The sequence below is a fragment of the Lepeophtheirus salmonis genome, chromosome 5, assembly GCF_016086655.4.
Source record: "Lepeophtheirus salmonis chromosome 5, UVic_Lsal_1.4, whole genome shotgun sequence".
In the NCBI taxonomy this organism is placed as follows: Eukaryota; Metazoa; Arthropoda; class Copepoda; order Siphonostomatoida; family Caligidae; genus Lepeophtheirus; species Lepeophtheirus salmonis.
The window spans coordinates 40,749,700-40,757,374 of NC_052135.2; the positions used below are offsets into that span (position 1 = coordinate 40,749,700).

At 31.0% G+C, this 7,675-nt stretch overlaps 1 long non-coding RNA gene across 1 annotated transcript; it reads left to right on the forward strand.

The window, feature by feature from the left end:
• Positions 1–3,811: 3,811 nt before the first annotated feature.
• LOC121118589 (uncharacterized) lies at positions 3,812–6,826 on the forward strand. The gene is made up of 3 exons (XR_011780456.1): positions 3,812–4,122; positions 4,185–4,329; positions 4,391–6,826. It is a non-coding gene; the product is annotated as an uncharacterized lncRNA (long non-coding RNA).
• Positions 6,827–7,675: the final 849 nt, after the last annotated feature.

Below are 7,675 nucleotides of genomic sequence, written 5' to 3' on the forward strand. Positions count from 1 at the left end.
TGTTGATGGTGTCATTTGGGTTATTAAATTGTTAACATCGACTTTTAATAACGTAATATGAAGTTAAATGCCCGGCAAACATGATAGGTGGAGAAAATCGATCCATAGATTGAGACCGGAAAAAAAATGATCAATAAATTGAAACCGAAAAATTTGTCTAGGAATGGAAAAAAAATTAAAATTTATTCTACGGTATTAAAATAACTAAAGCGTGTCTTGGACCGAGTCTCAACACTAATATGTATGTTCCGTATAAATATTCATTGGTGAAAGCAGTTTTTGTTGTTGTCAGCCAAATTTCTTCTTCTAACTAATAAATGACAAGAGAGTTTTTTTTTTTTTATACAAATAGGGATTTACTTGCTAAAAAAGAAGGATTTCAAGTGCTTTAGAATGTCAAAAGCAATACTTTTATGGACAAATATATATAATATAAAATGTGTACAGCTTTTTGAGAAACGCTGAGATTATATATAATTATATATTATTTTTTGAGAGGTTTTGTGAGTAAATGTGACATGGACTCTGTGCGTTGATTTAAAAATAATGAAACCCCTACATGATCTAACAAACCTGTCTTAAAAATGTTTTGTGTTGACTTGAGTTAAACTGAACTGATTGGTTAAGGAGCGAGTCGAGTTGATAAATTAGAAGAAGAAACAAATTAAATAGCTTGCCCACTGCCCATTTATTAATTTTCATTTTATGAAATATTTTCAGTGGGTACTTAGATTCGAAGGAAGACTTTTAATGCCCTGGAATATAGTGTTACTTTAATCTTTACTTGTAGAACTATTTTTCATGTACTATTTGATCTTCTTTTTTTCTTCTTCTTTTCTTTTCTCTTCTTTTTTTTTTTTTTGCATTCTAGGCACTAATGAGCTAAAAAAATAGTAACTGTCATATAATGCAATTTGGTACAAAGCTGTGTTATATATTAAATATTTCTCCTCAAAAAAAATAAACGTTTAAATTTAAGTCCCTGGGTAGTGGCACAGTGCTCTATTGAATAAAAGGGATTGGATATAAACTACACGTTTCCATATATAAAGGAATCAATGACATACTTGAATTCCCAATTTTAATCTGAAAAAATGTACCTACAATCTATATGTTGTGCTCTATTCTATTATTTTACTTAAATCTTTCAACCCGAAAAAAAAACAAGAATTTTATTGTTTTCAAAATTGAGTCGGGATTAGATTTGTATTCTTTGACAAATTTTCATCTATTAATTTTAAAAAAGTTCTGATTAATCCAGTGGAAGTGTTGCAAATTGAGCTTAAAGTAGAAAGAATCATCGTCATTATGAACAAAAATAAGAAATTCATCGATTTTAATTTGAAAACCCGTATGGGAGCCAAATTAAGCCTAAAAAATCAAAATCATGTACCTCCCATTGACTTCACAGAATCATGGAAGTATTTTAAAAAGGATATTAAAAAAATTTAACAAATATTTATCATGGTTGTTAATTTGCATGCTTACTGTTGTTGTTTTTTTTAAGATTGATTTTTAGAACATTATTTGAAAATCTATAATTTTTTGATTTTTGTTCAGGATTGTTTTTGTGTTAACTCACCACATATGTATATATCTAGAATGCGGTTGTTCATGTCCATTTTGCCTACTTGGTAGAACGGTTAAATCCTTTTCGAAGCGTGTACATACATATGCAGATATATTATATTATATGTATGTACACATAAATGATATGAAGTTGAAGAAGGAAATGGTTCGTGGCTCTAATACATACTATAATCCTATAACCTTTTTTTTTTTTCATTATTCCAACTATTTTATATATTTCATCATCATTTTAGATGAGAGAAGAAATGAAAATAAATGAAGGATAATAAATATTGTATATGAAGTTGATAGAGGTTTTTACTTTTTTATAGTATGGCTTCTCTTTGTTTTACCACCCATATGTATGTACGTATTATTAGCCACTGCTTTCATCTAATAGATGGTTGTACAATAAACCATAGAGGTACAAGAATGGATTACTACATAGTATATAATAATCTTTGATAAACCCACCTCCCCTTCTCATGCTTTGACCACTACGAAAGTTGACCTCATATAATATTCTTTAATTATATTTGTATTCTAATTAATACTTAATTTAAAAATGATAAAAATCCATTATCAAGTCCTTATCTTTATTATATCTCGCAACCTTTCCTCTTGAAAGAAATGGAAAACAAGGATCAGAATCAATTGAGAGTCACATTGTTACATTTATTATACCAAACAACCTTACCTTCAAAAAGAAACATAAAAAAGCCCCAAAATCAGTTATTATTTAATAATTATTGAAAATCGTTCACAGTTTAATAAGAACGATTCGAATTTGTCCAATCAACGTTCAGAAAACTGATGGGAGGTCAAAAAGAAGCAGGAACAACGATAGATGGCAATAAAATATAATGTAAATTTGATGTATGTACTACGTAAGTGAAGTATTAGTACCGTGTTATAGAATCTGAACTGTAGATCAGTAAAGTCACCAATAACTTCTTAGATTTGATTAACCAAGTCGGCAAATAATACTGATAATAAAATTAAATTTGAGTTTATTAATTAATATAATCTAGTAGGATAACACATTGACTACATGGGGGAAAACATGACATAATTAATTGTTACGGAATAATTTAAATATGGGCAAGTCAACACAGCAATCTTTTTCAATGAATACTAATTTATATCCAATATGGGATCAATAACAAATGGGTAAACAGAATGACAAAGTAGTTTTTTGATTACATCATAATGAATTGGCTTGTTTATATGGCTACATGTACAAATCATTTCATAAGCCTTATGAATTTATTACATGTTTCGAACATATTAGCATAATGCTTATTAAATACTGTGTAGCCTGTTATAATGATAAGGATATAGCTGTATCCCGATTATAGCTCAGGCAATTATCATTATTAAATTCTTAGATATAACCTAACTTTATAATACAAAAAATCGGCGTGCATTCCTTTGAGCAGGGTTATTTTCAGCGAATGTCGTCTTAGTAGCATTCATTTGAGCGAGGATTTATTTGAGCTAATTTCTTTTCAGCCAGGTTAATTTCAGTAAAATTTTCATATAAGAAACATTACAAGATAAATTACGTCATTACTCACAAAAATAGTCTTTAAAATCAAATGGAGCAGTCTAGCAGGAGCAACTGAGACTCTTGTCGGATTTTGTCTAAACTACGTAAGTTTCTGTGGAGGGTAGAATTTACCAAATTCATTGAGTGATGGCGTTCGAACACTTTGATCGATGGGTCTTCGTAGAGTAGGATCTTTAAAAAAGGGATAGACATTCTCTGATTATTTTCGTTGTTAATGTTATGAACGTAAACCTTTTGATTCATTTTTCTGATTCTGATTTTGTTTAAGTAAACTCAAATTTAACGCAACTCTATGTACTGTATAAAATATGAATTGAGAACTCATTTTTAACAACGAGCGTCTAATATTAAAAAAGGAAAAGAAACCATTATATAAAATATGGCTTTAGATGAGGGTTAGCAACGAGCGTGTGTAGCAAAAACCTCAGTCAGGTTGTGCTCTAAATACAAAAGCACTCCTTGGCTAAATATATATTTAAATATCTTTATCTTAACCCAGTAAAAATGATCATTCCTTTATACGAAAATAAAAAGGAAAAAAGAATACAAGGGACTATGATGACTATTTAATATCATCTAAACAAGTCGAACTCCTACACTACTCACTTATAACCGAGTCTATTGGTACTGAGTTCCTCAATCCCCATAAAACTACAGGTAGTACATTGATCCAGTCTTCTTTTTCTTGCAGCATTCGTCCTTCTAGCCCGGTCTTAAATTATCTGTGGAAACGTTCAATGAGTCCGTTGGACTCTAGATGTGTGTTCTTGCTTGCAATTCTAAGTGTCCTGCAAAACACCCATCCATAATGAACTTGAGAACTACGTTTCTCGGTCAGACACAATGGTTTCTGGAACTCCAAACCTCGAAAGCCAACCACTCAAAAAATTATTGATTATTGTCTTGGATTATGTCTACGTGAATAAAGGAAAGTCTTTCAGATGGAGGATCGAAAGACGACGTTAGTTTTGATGCCCTGAAAGGTTTGGTTTTCTGACACGCTAAACACTCTCTAGTGAAGTTTCTGACGTTGCTCGCAAATTAGGTCAAACATAAAAAAGTGACACCCTCCTTAACGTTTCTTTGAATCCCGGATGATTGACCTTTGTGTACAGAATGCACGATTCTTTGACGCAATTCTGGAGATGACACAGCCACACGGAATGCGTCAGTATTGCCAAAACCTGCAAGTAGGGTTCCTGCAATGTAATTAATTCCAATGATAATAGCAGATATCTTTTTTCTCTTTAGGTTTAGTAAATTTAGTAAGCGGACGAGTCTTCAACAGCGGAAATATGTGAATTGCTAAGTTCTTTGGCTGACACACATATTTGCTTAAACTCTTCAACAGAATGGGACTGTGCTCTGAAGTACCCTTGTTGGTTTATAGACACATTTCTGATGAGGTCCTCCCGTAGTAAATGATGACGCAAATCATGGATGTATTCCTCATTAAGTAGACACTCAACTTCATCTATAACTTCCCTAGGGGAAAATCCATAAGATAAATCGCACAGCATATCAGAATTTTTTTAAATTCTATCTGAAGGTCCTTTTTTTTAATAGGAATAGATCTAAAAACTTCACCAGGTAATTTTGAAGTCATTAAAACATTATTTGGTCTGATCTTCATTGATCTTCCTCATCAAAAAATCCAGCTCAATTCTTCGAAACCAATTTTCCGGATCCATTGACGAGAATTTTGGAAGACGTAGTTCTGCTACGACAAGAGTTAAGTTGCTGACCTCTTCCGCTACGTACTATTTTTTGATCTGAGGAACATTGTCCGCATGGTCTTGACCATCAGAATGAGATTTTTGGGAGGCATGATATCACGTTGGGGTCACCAATGTTAATATTTAAATATCTTTATTTTAACTCAGTAGAAATGATCATTCCTTTATACGAAAATTAAAAGGAAAAAAAATACAAGGTACAATGATGAATATTTAATATCATCTAAACAAGTCAAACTTCTACAAATATATCTTTCCATTGACGCCTAATAACTTCGGAATGTCAGATACTCCCGCTAGAATAATATATTAGACATCTTTAAAATCTACATATATTTTTCATCAATCATTTTTAAACAGATATTATTACCATTTTGCAAGGTATAAATTCTAAACTAAATAAATATACTAGTTTCTTTGGTTTGAACTTACATTATGCATCCCTCAAGTGCCAGTAGCTTTATTGTTGACGTTTTTTTAAAATCTTGCAAATTAGTTAAAATTTTACCAAGGATTACTACCATATTTAAAAAAATAGATTACCTTTCATTTGCTACTACTTTCAATGCTCAGGAAAGTCATAATGAAAACAAGAACATGATATCCTGAATTTGGCATGAAATTAAAATAAATAGTATATTTAGTTAATTTAGACTTCGGAGAATAAGAATAATATCAGTTTGCATAAGTTTGTCGTAAAAAGTCAAGTTATGTCATTAGTGGGTCAATATTTTTACGATGTAATGATTCAGCAAGTAACAAAAGCAATATGTATAGCTATTTTGTAGAGTAACGTTATAAATGTATCAGTACCCGCACATACAAAAATTGAAGCACATATAATAAGTGAAGTAAAAAGTTCTGAGTGTTTTTTGCTTTATTTTGGCAATAAAAATTAACAGTTAGGATTATTCGATTTAGATCAAATATTTCATTTTTTGTTGGATAACTTTTGTCCATTTTGAAGGCAATTTCATAATTCCTCGATTGAAAAAACCTTCGTCTCTATTGTTAAAATATTATACAAGCTCATTTTCACAAGCCTTTCTTGAGGCCAGTTTTGTACCATCAAGAAAATTTTGCAAATGCTTTGAAATATGATAATTGCTCGATGCCAAGTGTGGACTATACGCCGGGTGAGATAAAACCTCCCATACAAGCACTCGGAGCTTCTGGCGCGTCGTTAAAGATGTTTGTGGTCAAACATTGTCTTGATGGAATACAACACTTTTTCTATTTGCCAATTCTGGTTGATCGCCTTTCTTCAATCTGGACAGTTGTTGATAGTATAAGTACAAATTGAGAATTTGCTCGATGGAGCAGCTTATAGCAGATGATTCCTTTTCCATCACACCAAACACGAGCAGGTTCTCGTATGTGACCCATTTTTCATCGTCACTCACAATACGTTTCAAAAATTGATCCATTTCTTTATGTTTCAGCAAAGAGTCGCAAACATCTTTTCGATACAAAAGTTATTTTGCGTCAATTCGTGTGGCACCAATACATCGAGCTTTTTCTTAAGACCAGCCTTATGTAAATGGTTCCAAACGGTACCTGGGCATTCGAATAAGAGCTCACCTAAAGGTCCAACTTGACAATTTTTATTATTTTATCGACATTTTCGATGATTGGCCTACCAGATCGTGCATCCTCTTCGACGTCTATATTACCAAAACGGAATCGTTAGAACAACAGTTTTTCTCTTGCATTCGATACAACGTTCGGTCCATAAGCAGCAATAAATTTTATGGCCACCAGCTTCGCCTTTTCACCTTGTTCATAGTGATACTGAAGAATGTATCAAATTTTCTTTTTTTTTTTTTTACTGACTTCACCAAACACAAAACTGTAAATGAAATTTTTTTAAGGTACGCTTAACCTTTAAGCTTCTTGTTTATGCAATGTATTAATCGTGAAATATACCTTCCTGAAGATATTATGAGAAAAATGCTTATAACTTTTTACTTAACCTAAATTAATCTGCTAAATTAGCAGAATTCATTCATGCTTACACTCACAAACTTATTTCCTATTTTCCAGGAGAGGAGATTCGTAGATCTGTTTTATTTTAAAGAATTGTAATGTAAAGTTGAGTTTGATGAAACATTTTTTTTTTTCATTGTGAGGATCTGATAAATTTTCATTCAATTACAAAATATGTTTAAATATATATCATTCTATACAATATACATACATAGTTTAAAAATAAGTTCATAAATATTGTAAATTAAAATTTCAAATAACTTCATTCTTTTAAACAGGAAATTTGATTTTTATGTAGATTAGATAAACTTAGTTGCATAAAAAGAAATTAAATCTGCAAAATAAAAAATCCTATTCACGAAAAAGTTTTTTTTTTAAAGTTAAAATACTAGTATATGTATGCAAGTATATAAAAATACGCCTACGTTGTTAATTTTTACAGTCTGCACTATATAATAGGATTTTGGCATTAGTGTTCTAATTACTTTAAAGGATCTAAAATAATTTTGTGTTATACTTAGGGATAAGATTTTGGGAGAGAGCGTGTAGCGAGACTTCCTTAAAATATAAAGATATAAAGAGGAAAACCTCGAACATTGAAAAATGCTTTACAATATTATTTTTGAACTCATATATATGTCTATTTTATTATGCATTTTTTTTAAAACAACTTGCACCAAAGACAGGCGATAATTCTTCTTTCAGAGGGAGATGATAACACCTCGACTATCTATTGAAAAATGAATGAAAGACATGCACCAAACTTTTTCCTTTTCTAATTACTAAACCGTAATTGTTTTCCTTAAAAATAGAA